The following is a 13,813-nucleotide window of genomic DNA, read 5'->3' as shown; positions in this document are numbered from 1 at the left end:
TTCAACTGAACTCATTCCCCCATCTCCTTGTTAGGGGTCTCATGATTTAGAGCAGTGTTTCTCAAAAATGCACCCCCAGCTGTTGTTGGACAACAACTCCCATCAGCCCTAGCTAGCAGGACCAGTGGTCAGGGATGATGGGAGTTGCAGTTCAACAACAGCCAGGGACCCAAGTATCTCAGGTGAAAATGTATATTCAGACCCAACTCTAAAGCATGTTTTCCTTTCCTTTCAGATGGAATTGGATCTGGCCCTGCTGGGTGGGTTAATGTCAAGTCATTTTTTTTCACCTTCGTTGGGGGCAAGGCACAGACATCCTGAAGCACACTTAAATGTTCTCCAACCCTGTGGAGGTATTGAGGAAAGTTGAGTGCATTTTAATTCATGCAGAGAAAGAGCATTGAGGGTGGAGGGAGAGGAAGGCCTACGTGACAGTTTAATGGTGCCACAGAGAAGACTATTGGGCATAACATCAAGGTGCTGAGAGCTGTTTTTAATTTTTTCACCCTGCTGTTCTCTTAAGGCGGGGATGGGGAACCTCTGACCCACAGGCCAAATTTGGCCTGCCAGTTTTTCCCATTTGGCCCAACCCACCTGCCAAATTTGCCCCCTGGACCTGAAAAAGTTCCCCACTCCTTGGAATTTTAAATTTTTAGTTGGTTTCTTAAGAATCCCAAGATAAGAGAAAATCTCTTTCTTGCAGCGAAGTGGAATGTAACATGATACAGACTGCCTTTTAATTTGGGCCCTAAGCTTGTATCAATATTATTTTGGTTGTCATGCAGGGTATTTTCAACAGCATGTGTAGAGAAGTAGTACATTTTAAAGGCCATCTGCTGTCCCTCCTCAAAGGGGAAATATTTCTCAATTAATTAATTCATAAAAAATATATTTCCTGGTCTGCTGTCCAAACACAATTTCCCTATCTACCGTCAATAGGGTGGTAATGAAAATCACAAGAAAGTCTGTACATACTTTTTATGTTGCTCTACATCACGGATGCAGCCTTGTGTGAAATCTTCAATAGGCAGTGACGTCAAAGACGGAGATGATGATAAAGTCTCTTTATCTTTTAAAATCATGCTTATTTTAAGAACTTTCCATATTGCATTTCATTTATCACCATGGAATCATTCAGGAGCAACTTTGTGATAAATTGTAAAGAGTCATTGTCTCTTGACAGCAGGATGGAAACACGTCTAGGAATTTTTGATCCATTGCTAAAGGATGTTTCACGTATGCAAATCAATGGCAAGTCATGGTGTAGTTAGGCAGTCAGAGTCTGTGTGTACATCAGGGGTCAGCAAACTTTTTCAGCAGGGGGTGAGTCCACTGTCCCTCAGACCTTGTGGGGGCCTGGACTATATTTTTGGGGGAAAAACATGATGCAAGAGCACCATGAGCCCCGGTGGCTGCTTACCTGCATCTTGTGAGCAGCAGGGGCTGGCGGTGGAGGGACGATGAGTGGCGCACGAAAGGGCTCCAGAGAGGGGCTGCTTAAAATGGCGGCCACCCGAGTGCTGCTGCTGCTGCTGGCACCAACAAAGCCTAGCCCCCTTCCAACTCTAGGCAGGGTGGAGAGAAACCAGGAAGAGGGAGCAAGGAGGCTCTGGCGCCGTGTGAGGGAGGGAGAGGAAAAGAATGTGCACACTGGCGGTCCATGTGGTGATTCCTGGACCATCCGTGGGCCAGATCCAGAAAGCAATAGGGCCTGATCCGGCCCACGGACCTTAGTTTGCCTACCCATGGTGTACATTATATTCATGCATTGAGAAGCTGTTTCTCTAGTTGTGGAAGCACTTGGCACTAGGCCCATGTTGTTTACATGTCTTGACCTTGGCTGCTGCTTTTCGGATCACCATATCCATGATTTTGCCGCCAGAGAAAACCAGCACCGATGGCTGGGAGACCAGTTGTTCCCTCCCAAAGGTTTAATGTCAGTCTTCTTGGAAACGGTTACAAGTGTCATTTATGGAAACCTGGTGCAGTGTTGATGCAACCCTCAATGCACCTTTGAAGTGACTGAACTTTTGTTCAGACTCAGAAAGTAGACGTTCAGAGAAACATGTCAGATGCTACATAGCCCAGTGTTGATTTCCCTTCGATGGGGGAAAAAGCTGCAGAGAGCTTTCATAATATTATTAGCTTGGCTGCTCTGGTTCTGGGGTTTACTCAGATTTGAAAGAAGTGGAGTTAATTAAAATTAAACAAAGACCTTCTGTCCCTGCCTGGTTGGGTTCCTTTCCTCTTTCTCTGAGATGACAAAGAAGCTATAAATATAGGGAGCCCTGCTTTGTGTTGTCCTGTCAGGCAAGAGTAATTAAGGAAGCATGACGTCCAGGTGCAGTGTGCTCAGTGGATGGCTGGGGAGGAAATGGGACATGTTAAAATTGGCTCAGTGAATCTCCAAGCACACATGATATAGTGATAGGTTATAAAGATGGGGAAGACAGTACTAGTTTAGGTAGCATCCACTTGGCAGTGTCATACTGCTTTGGACAATACCCTCCCCCAAGTGGCCTACTGTAACAAAAAGCTCAAATCTGTTTCACTTGAGATCTATTGGTACAATATTGGGTTTTTTTGTTTGTGTGTGCACTTACAAAACATAAAACAGAATGGTAACTAACAAGTTACTAACACATTCCCCATGGGCACCTCCCAAGCTGGGAGAAACCATGAACCAGAAACTCAGAAAATGGTTTTTCAACACCTTTTGCACTCCACAAGTGACTTCCTCCATGGCCATCGGGGTCGGATCTGCTCTGCTCCTCTTTTTTTGTCATTCTGTCCATCTTCCTTCCTTCCTTCCTTCCTTCCTTCCTTCCTTCCTTCCTTCCTTCCTTCCTTCCTTCCACTGCTTTCCCTTCTGCCTCCTCCTTCCCTTTTCCCTCCTCCTGCAAATCTCACCTGCTCTCTCCAACTTTCTTCTTTCTAAGCCTCACTGGGCCATCTGCTCACACTTCTGTAGGGCTGCTGCGACGGCCCACACCAGGAGCCAAATTCCTCCACTGAGGTGCCCAGAGGAGCCTGAGTGCCGTGCCCAGTCACCCAGAGCAGCAGAGGAGCGGCCCAGGAACGTGTAGATGGGCAGGTGAGCTCCTAGCCACTCTGAGCCAGAGTAGAGATGTGTGATTTTAGCACACCCACCCACGCCTGTGTCCTTGGCAGGGGCCAACTCATGATGTCTTTGATCTCTAGGTTGCCTCCATGTTATCATTTGCCAATACAGTAATGCACAGGGTCTCCCTGACATCAGATTTTGCTCACGCTACACTGAAAGGAAAAGCAGAATCCCCCTAATTAGCTGCATGGATTATATTACGTGTCACATTTGAGAAAGCTTTGCTTTGATGCTGTCTAATGGTTTGTCCCATTTCAAAGCTCGCCTAACTCTTATGACAAGTTAAACAAAACAAGTGAACATCTGTTGTGAGAAGGCTGCAAGATAAATGGAAGAAACCTGAGACATCACAAAACTGCAAAATGACAGTTTGTAAAAAAAAAAAAAAAACCAACAGCCCTCACTCTGAGCTTTGTCAGTGTAGCATGAGACTAACTTCCTTTTTCTCTAATGCTGATGTATAAAGCTGCATCTGAGTATCAGCGGTAAATACATTTTCTCATCCTAGAAGTAGTATTTGGCTTTATGTACAAATGAGCTGTGCCTAGATATTACAGTCCACAGGATAATAATGTAAGGCCGCAATCCTAACCATGTTTACTCAGAAGTAAGTACAATTCAGTTCTATTGGGCTGCCTCCCAGGTAGGTGGGGTTAGGAGTACAGCAGTTTTTTAAAAAAAGAAAACAAAAATGAAAAACAAAACAAGAAAAATAAAAGGTTCAATATTATCAGAATATTTATATTCTCAATATATGATGAAGCGAGTCTATCCACAAATCTCTTTCTAAAATATAATCATGAAAAAATGTCAGTTTAGGTCGTTAATGCTATATCTCAAATGCTAAAGCAATTCAGAAGGAGCAGAAAGGAGTTTTATGTCCACAGCCCTCACCCCTATTTGCTAGAATACTGACCTGAAAATTTACTCAAAGCTAACATATTGTGTAAGTCAGTTACATAGCTACATAATTTTGTGAACAATAGAGGAATATGGTTTTTTTTGCTCCATTTGATGTCCCATTACATCTTTAATGGCTCTTAATTCTTCTCTCCAAAATGTAGTACTAATAGGTCTAATCCTGAAGATATAAAAGCAGTCCATGTGCACAACAGAACATCTCCAGAGGACAGCTGATTTTGTGCGATATAAAAAGAGGTTTATCTCTAAAATAATATGTGTCAGGGAACTGCCATCGGAGCTCCAAGTGGTGGAGGGGCTCCAGGATGCTAGGAGACCCTCGGATGGGTTTATCTCTAAAATAATATGTGTCAGGGAACTGCCATCGGAGCTCCAAGTGGTGGAGGGGCTCCAGGATGCTAGGAGACCCTCGGATGCTGAGGAGGGAACCAGCAGGGGGAGAGGGAGAGTTTCAGCGGAAGCCGAGTCGGAGGAATGGCTCCGAGACGCTTCCAGTGAGAACAGCGGGGAGAGCTCAGGACCTCCCCTTGGGACGCCCACTTTGTGCAGGAAGCTGTCACGTAGAGAATCAAGGCGTAGAGTTTCTGTCAAAGAACTCTTATGTTGGAGGAAATTCCGGAAACGCCCACTGACGGATTCTGCCAGCGATTAAGGCAGCCATGCACCGATGGCTGCGCGGAGAGGGACAGTCTTGAAACTGATTACAAGACTCTGAGAGTGTAAGCGCTCACACACAAGTAGCCCCATATCTCATCACAATATGGGAAGAGTTCTATTAGAAATGAGTTCACATTACTGTTTGTATAATATTGTTGAATATACCACTTATTCAAAAGTGGTTTACAGTACAAGTATAAGGCCAATAGACACACATAGTTAAAATACACAACAAAACAATTTAATTCAAATGTTAAACATCCACAATTAAAATATGCAATGAAACAGCACAACAAATTGGTTCTAGAGCAGGCAGTGACTTTCTCTTTCTGGTTCTGCTTGAGTTAATATTTTTTTTCTGTATCTTCTAGATGTGTGGAATTCTGGGGAAAGAATCATTTCTGAAATTTGACCCAAGGTAAGAAGAGAAATATTCTGCTCTGGAAGACAGTGGTGGCAAGACCTCACCTTGGGGGTTGTTTGGTCATCTTTGTGGGCGCTTTATTGCAGCTGGCTGAATAGAAACGAGGAAGATCATACATAGATTATTTTAAAAAATAGCCAGAAAAGAACTTCCTGCTTTGTTAGAACTGGCAGGGCTTTGAACTGTAATTAACCAGATCATTTAAACTACAAAGGCTGGTCAGTCTCTTTCCCTTGATGTGAACATGTTGCTTATAAGCTTTTCCCACTCGGCTTATTATAGTGAAATATTCAATAGGAGCACCTACTATTTACGGTAATTATGACTTTGATTATTTTGAGTCCACGTAAAAGAACTGAATATATTACTGCCATTCTTTGTGCAATCATAGGGCTTTTTGTTCCGAATTGCATCTACTTACATTTAGTAAAGTTTTCTCCTGAGTTAGTGTGATTAGCAGTGTTTTGTTTTGTTTTTAAGAAAAACGGTGCTGCCACTCACCATGAAGTTGTTACAGGAAGTGCCACACCTTTAGCATTTGAGAAAGAAAAAAGGTGCAGATATTGCATACCATTGAGTACCCCCAGAAAAAAGCACCAGATTAGGCTTGCAACCTTAAATGCACAGTCCTAGGTCTTACAGTTGCAATTAACTGCCTTGCTCTGTGCTGTGCTGTTTTATGATATTTCTATTGTTTTATTGATCTCTTATTGTTACCCACTCTAATATTGCTTTTTGGTGATGGACAGGATATAAATGTTTTCAGCAAATGAACAAAAATAAGAAGTTACTCTTCTGGAAGCGTTTCAAGTTGCTTTCTTTATGTTGCTTCCCATGGTTCCAGCCAAGCACAGAGCAGAAAGCTGAGAACACAGCGAGAATTGGGCATCTGGGTGCACTTGAAGTCCTAAATCTAGATGTTGAGTTCTTCAGGCACTGCCAAGTTGTCTTGCAAACATATGAAATGGTTAACTACGGTTTGAGTTTTACCCCTACTCTTTGCTCCATTTTAGAAAACTTTGAATAAACCTGGCCAATGCAATAAATGGACAATATGTTTGCTCAGTCCAGTCATTCATCACAGCCCAAGTACTGTTTGACTTGTATTCAAACGATTGCTTAACTCCACATGAACAGAATTACTTCTCCAAACAGATGCAAAGGCAAACATGTAAAGTGAGATCAGGCTATGGATGGATGTGTTTTGCTAGATTTACACAGCGTTTCATGAATAAATGTTACTCAGCTTTGTTATTAACCATTCATTGTACTGATCTTCATTATTTTGGGATATTTAACATAAGAGGACCACTGATGGATCACACCCAAAGGCCTGTCTAGTCCAGGAGCCTATTGTTACGAAGAATAATCAGATACCTATGGGAAAACCACATCAGAACATGACCATAACCGCACTCTCCTCAATTATGCTGCCCAGCATCTGGTATTCAAAGGCATACTGCATCGCTAGTAACCACGGATACTTTAAACTCAATGAATTTGTCTAAGCCCATTTCAATGCCATCTAAGTTGGCGGCCTTTCCAGATTTTGCTGTATTTCTCTTCCTTTGCTAGGTCACCTTATGCAAAGACACCCCCCCCAATTCCTTCTCCACCTGCCATTTTGCAGGTATGTGACTTTTTCCAGTGTATATGTCATCTGCCTTCTCTAGAACTACACTTAACTTAGCCCCAGAAGGAGGCTGGTTTAGCCAGTGGTTTCCTGCATCTCCATCATTCATCGTCTGGCAAAAGACCTAACTGTTTGAAGGTCAGTGGTATCCAATATGACAGAAATGCACAGTTTCTGGTTTAGAACCATAGTACTGCATTTTGAAGATGCTAATCGGGTCCTAATTGGAATTGGAGGTATTATGCTTCCTCCAACCTGTTTTTGCAAAAGGCTTAGGACTTCACCTGCTTTTGCCCCAGAACCTTGAGGATTTTGTCCTAATTTACCTCCATGTGGCACTCAGCTCACATGAACAGGTCGGACATGTGCAGACTAGGGAATCAAGATGACTGGAGGGACCTCTTCTGTCAAGAGAAATGATGCCGTAAATTTGCTCAGACCTTTGGAGCACCTTTTATTTCTAAAACAGAATAAAGCTTACTCAACAACACAGATGACCTTGAGAGGTTTGGAAAGATTTTACACCTGCCTGATTATCTCCCTTCATTACAGTAGCCCTGAGGTAATTAATCTTGCCTTCCAGTGACTAAAAGATTAATTTCAAAGTAGACTCTGCAGCAGTACAGGTTAGGGGGTGTTGAGTTACACTGAGGGTGTTCCCAGGATACCAAAAAGGCTGCCCTTGCCCTTGTTTTTAAACCAAATAAAGGGAGAAGTAGAAAAGAACGTCACATTCAAAACACATTGTTTGCAATACTCCTGAGGTACATCTTTAAAAAATAAGATACAAAGAAATTTAGTTTAGAGGTAGAGCACATACTTTGCAATCAGGTGGTTTTTCGTTTCACCACTGCCATCTCTAGTTAAAATAATGAAGTAGAATAATAGAATCATAGAGTTAGAAGGGACGCCAAGGGTCATCTAGCCCACCCTCTGCAATGCAATCCTGCCCACATCTGGGAGGGCTCAAGTCTAGCATGCAGAAGACTCTGTGTGAGATATTGGAGTTCTGCTGCTAGTTAAAATAGACCTGGGGTCCCCAACCATTTAGGTCTACTGGCCCAGTTGGCTTCCTGAGTAGTTGATATGGGCAGCACCTCTCTGGCCACTTTTCTCCCCCAGGTCAGCCTCCCTACCAGAGACAGAAAGAGACTGTGTGTGTGTGTGTGTGTGTGTGTGTGTGTACACATTTTGCTTTCCCAATGAATCTGGGTAAAAGTCCTATCTAGTAGAATTAATATGAGCCTTGAAAAACCCATAGAGATGAAAGAGGAAGTGGGAAAGAGTGCCATTCTTCCAACTTCCTCCCTCGTATCTACTGAAGGCAGAAGAAGGTAATTGCCCTCACCACCTCATGCGACCAAACAGGCAGGGAGTGGAGAGGCTCAGAAGTTTCACAGATACAGTACTAGAAGATTATCACTGTGTTTGCAGGAGCCATGCTGCCAACCCCTGCAGTAGAGTTTTGAGCTAGATGGACAAATCGTCTGACCTGCTTAAAGGCAGATTCCTATGATCTTAAGCTGCCAACTCACCCTTTCATTTACTGACAGAAAGTGCAAGTGGCAAAAGAATAAGTAATACAAAGTACAGAGATCTATACTACTTGAATGCATGGAAAACTAAATAATCCACTGGTGTAAGGTTGTTTTGCTCCTTAAATTCTCAGGGGCTAACCCAGCCAGATGGGTGGGGTATAAACAATAAAATTATTATTATTACCAACTGTACTTCTGTGAATCAGCATCTTTCTCTGCATATAAATACCGACTGAAGAGGGCTGAGAAGGTATATTTAATGAGACTAATTGCAGGGGGATAATGTAATTGGAAGCTGAGCTTCTCAGAAAGGGTGTTAGCTGTGGCCTGTGGCCAAAGGTTATGTATCCAAGCTGGCACACATGACAAAATTCAACCTGGAGTCCATTTGCTGACCCACTTTCCAGAAGGATCAGAGTTGCTCCAGATTCGTCATTATCTAAAGCTGTGAGGTGGCCTTTTCAGCAGTACAGGTGGAGACGCATCCATACGAGGAATGAAATTAAAATTAGAGCTCTGATCGTTTTTAGGCCCTGAAGAAAGACCCCAAATGTGGGAGGCCAGTTAGATCAGAAAATGTCTGCCATGAGATACACATAATGAGGTGAAGCACAAATGTAATGTCACAAGAGACGAAGCCTACACATGGATGGTCTTGCTCTTTTTCTTGGTTTTTGTTTTCTATATTTTGGTGTCTTTCCCTGTATTTGCCATTTCTACACTTATGTTGCCAGATTCAAGTTGGACATCTGATGAAGGAGGGCAGCAGGGAGTACAAGAGAAATGAAGAAGAGAAACGAAGAGAAACACATTGGAGATACTATAAAGCAGCAAACAAAACAAAAAGGGGCAGGGGTAGAACTGACATACAGAGTGTGATGGCAATGGAATTTGCCATATTTTCTGGAGCAATTCTTTGTAGCTGTAATATAAAGGAATCGTTCAACTTCTTCTCACATTTTCTTATATTTTCTTATATATCTTATATTTCTTATTTTTTATATTTTCTTATATTTCTTATATATTGGGCAGCATCCAATAATATCTGTCCTCTTACACAGTGGAAATTTGCTTAAGCAACAGAACTCTTAGTTTTTCTTTTCCACCTATGCCAGACACCCAAAGGCCCCTTCCCAATCTACTCCAGAGTCCTCCAACCTTGAGGCGCATGCAGAGGGATGCAGGTGGGAAGGGGGGGGAAAGAAAAAGCCCTGTTGAGTGAGTGGACATCCCCTCTCGCTATGCTGGACCTCACACATTGTGTCATACTGTGCAGATTGAACATTTACATCAATTCCTCCTTTGTGTATGCCTACAGAATTGTGTTAGCAGATGGTGATTATGAAACCCCCTTTGAATCCCTGGATTCTTCTTGTAGAAACAAGGTAAAATAGTGACATGCTAATTTTGAATTAATCCCTTTGAGAGCATGTGATGAAGGGATGTGACGGGCACAGCTTTATACCTTTGTGAAGAACATTCACAAAGATTTTTGGATGTATATTTTGACACAGCACGTTTTGAGAAAAGAAGCAAAAAGGTACACACAGCTTTACATCGTAGGTGGAATTCACCTAGTACAAATTTTGGAATTACCAGCATAAGCTGGTTTTTAATGTGTTTTAAATGTGGTAGGTTTTGAGACAAGAAAGTGTTTTCTCACTGTGAACCATTGCCATTCTAAGAGAAAAAGGGAGGCATTCATGGTGAATTCTGGCACTTCTTTTTCTATGCTCCTGGGGTCTGTGTGCAGTTACTAAGGACCCCTGATGTCCTTTGAAGGGAAAATATGAGTGGTAGATCTGTAGACTACTTAGCCCTGATTCAGGCAGAACAAGCACTTAGGCACTCTTTAGAAGCAGGACAACAAAACAGGCAGTGCTTAATACTGAATGGCACTAGGACCCCAAACACTTTGTGTCATGATCAAAAGGTGAGGCGTGACAAAATAGTCAGACATTTCCCCCCTTGTAAAACAGCGTTGCGCCTTTAGTCATATGATTCTTTGTCAACAGTACAAAGCTTAGAAATGTTCCTTGACATTGGAGTCAAACTTCCGTTATTCAAACAGGCGAGAGGAAGGCAATTGGCCCTAAACATGACTCTCTTTATTTCCCAGTGACGTCAGTTCTGTATTCAGACCATGCCTTTTATTAGTTCCTTGTAAAAGGTCTCTTCAAATACACGGGGCCATGAATTCCATCGAGAGGAGTGAGGGAAAATAGGATAGGGCAGCAGTAAGTATCCAGTGAATCAAAAACCCAAGCTTGATCCTAATTTGATTAATTCATGCTTTATGACTCTTCTCAAACCAGACTACAGGTCACTGGCTGCCATCTGTCTTTTTTAAAATTTAAAATGCTCAGTGACCACATACTTGAGGTGATTTCATCTACCTTTACTCTTTCTTATCTGTAGACTTGTGCTCCGTTTTCATTTGTTGTGGTGGTTTTATAGCTCTGTGTTGGCCTTCTGAATCCCAATAATGGTTGTGTTGGCTAGGGCTGAAGAGAGTTGTAGCCCCAAACATCTGAGAGGCACCAGGCTGGGTAAGCAAACCAAAATTAAAAGCTCACCATCTTTAGGTTTGATAAGGGACAGTCCTCAATACAAAGGACCTTCACAGAATCAACGGCTTCTCAACACCAGCCTGGCCAGGCTTTTGCTCTCTAGAATATTAGAACTGTAATTCCCATCAACTCCAGCCATGATGACTGGGGCGGATGGGGGCTGTGGTCCATCAACTGGACTACATCTGGGAAAGGCTGTTTTGGGCTGACCTCTTGCTCTACGACAGAATATCACATCAGGCAATAGCTCAGTGGCAAAGTGCATACTTTGCTTGTCAAAGGTCTCAGGTTCAAATCTCTAGAGAACTGGAAAAATTCCTCCCCAAATCCCTGGAGAGCTGCTGCCAGTCTGTGTGGATATGGATAATACTGAGCTAGAGGGACCAATGATATGACTTGAGGGCCCTCCAGAATGGCAAGGTTTATTTTGTGGTTTTATTCTGCAACATCTCACTGATGTAATAAAGGTGCATTAGTGGTGGTGGATTTATACTGGACCGTCCACACATGATTCCATTTTATTAATAGTTCTGCAATGCTTCTCCAATACAGTGGTACCTTGGGTTACAGATACTTCAGGTACAGACACTTCAGGTTACAGACTCCGCTAACCCAGAAATAGTACCTCGGGTTAAGAATTTTGCTTCAGGATGAGAATGGAAATTGCACAGCGGCTGCGCGGCTGCGCAGTGGCAGGCCCCATTAGCTAAAGTGGTATCTCAGGTTAAGAACAGTTTCAGGTTAAGATTGGACCTCCAGAACGAATTAAGTTCTTAACCCGAGGTACCACTGTATTGCCACGTTACTGCAATGTGGAGAGAAGCATTTGTGTTACAAAACATTATAGGAGTTCAGCAACAAGCTATGGGACATGCGCTGAATGGAAATGAAACAATATGTCTGTCCCAAAGCTTTTGCAGATGCAAACAACATGGAAAGCAGGATCGCGAGGAACCGCCCCAGTACAATCATGAATTCGCATCCTCATGAAGGTGCCATAAAAAACACATTGGGGCAACATAATATAACTTCCATGTTTCTGAATACCTTTTGGGATTTTTCTTGTACAACACAGAATTGTTCCATTTCAGGACCCAACTTTCCCTGACATGAATTTTGTGGCCTGCAGTCATAATGTAATCCAAGGCATGGGGCTTAGCTTGCAGCATGTAAAGAAGTGAGATTTAAGTTTTCTCTTCTCAGTCACGATCCCCACAGAACTGCCCCTGTGCTGTGATTAGTGATAGAAAATAAAACCCATTGTGGTCCCTGTGAGCCTTTTTTTGTATCACTATTTGCAGTGGGGGAGCATTTCAATCAGGATCACTGCTGGGGAGGAATAGTAGAACCTCTGCTCTGCGCCAAGCACTGTGGCACTGCTCAAAATCAGCTTCCCCTGCTGATAACAGCATTAAAAAAATAAAAATAAATTCCTGATGTGGCTACACTTTACCCATTAGCACATATTGCACACTCCATTTCAAAAACAATTTCCTAGGTGGAATAAGGTGGCCCGGCTGTTCAAGAAATACAAGTCTAACTCTTTACTCCAGCTCCAGCATGCTTTCCATTGCTGGTTTCTGAAGCTGAGAACACATGATGTTAACCACAATCTATCTGAATCTGGTAGTTTCTTGAGAAATAACTGCTGTTTTATGTGTTTTCCGTCAAACCTGCTTCCATCCATTTAAGCTGTAAAGGTAAAGAGACCCCTGACCATTGGGTCCAGTCGTGGATGACTCTGGGGTTGTGGCACTCATCTCGCTTTATGGGCTGAGGGAGCCGGCGTACAGCTTCTGGGTCATGTGGCCAGCATGACTAAGCTGCTTCTGGCGAACCAGAGCAGCGCACGGAAACGCTGTTTACCTTTCTGCCAGAGCGGTACCTATTTATCTACTTGCACTTTGACGTGCTTTCCAACTGCTAGGTTGGCAGGAGTTTAAGCTGAGGTGTGCACATTTCAGACATCCCTTGCACATTGCACAGATAATGGTCTCATTGAATAGAGGCTGGAGGGGCTGCAGGCATGGGGGAAAACTCAGGCAAGGCACATCAGGTGAAGCCATCTCCACCTCTGGTGTGTACAGCAATGTAAAAATGGGACTTGAAATGCACCGGGGCAACAACAATCTTGTTGCATTTTAAGTGGCTAATATTTACATACTTCAATTCTGATGCACTTACTTGCAAGTAAAAAAAGATAAAGGTAAAGGACCCCTGGATGGTTAAGTCCAGTCAAAGGTGACTATGGGGTGTGGCACTCAGCTTGCTTCAGGCTGAGAGAGCTGGTGTTTGTCCACAGACAGCTTTCCGGGTCATGTGGCCAGCATGATTAAATTGCTTCTGGTGCAACAGAAACACTGTTTACCTTCCTGCTGCAGTGGTACCTATTTATCTAGCTTTTGAACTGCTAGGTTGGCAGAAGCTCGGAAAGAGCAACGGGAGCTCACCCCGTTGTGTGAATTTGAACTGCTGGCCTTCTGATCGGCAAGCCCAAGAGGCTCAGTGGTTTAAACCACAGTGCCACCCGCGTCCCTGCAAGTATGCCACGTGGAAGACAGTGGGATGTACTTATGGGTAAAGCTGTATAGCACCTTGGTCACATATCCACACCATACATTTAAAGCACATGGCTTATGCAAAGAACCCTGGGAACTGTAGTTCACCCCTCACAGACCTACTATGATTCCCAGGATTATTTGAAGAAAGCCATGTGCTTTAAATGTCTGGTGTGGGTATGGGTGTGGCCATAGGTTGTGTGGTTCTTTATATCCTGGCCAAAATCTTTCGACTAGCAGCTTTGAACTTTGCAAGACTGAAATACTGCAGTCTTTTGTTTAGAAAAATAAATAAATCTTAGCACTGCCACTGAATGAGATAAACCTCTGGATATCAAACTGAGTCACTAGATGTCCTCACAGTGAATAACCATTCATAAAAGATTTG

The sequence above is a fragment of the Podarcis erhardii genome (genome assembly GCF_964252035.2).
Source record: "Podarcis erhardii genome assembly, chromosome: 1".
Taxonomy (NCBI): domain Eukaryota; kingdom Metazoa; phylum Chordata; class Lepidosauria; order Squamata; family Lacertidae; genus Podarcis; species Podarcis erhardii.
This window is presented reverse-complemented; position numbering follows the sequence as displayed.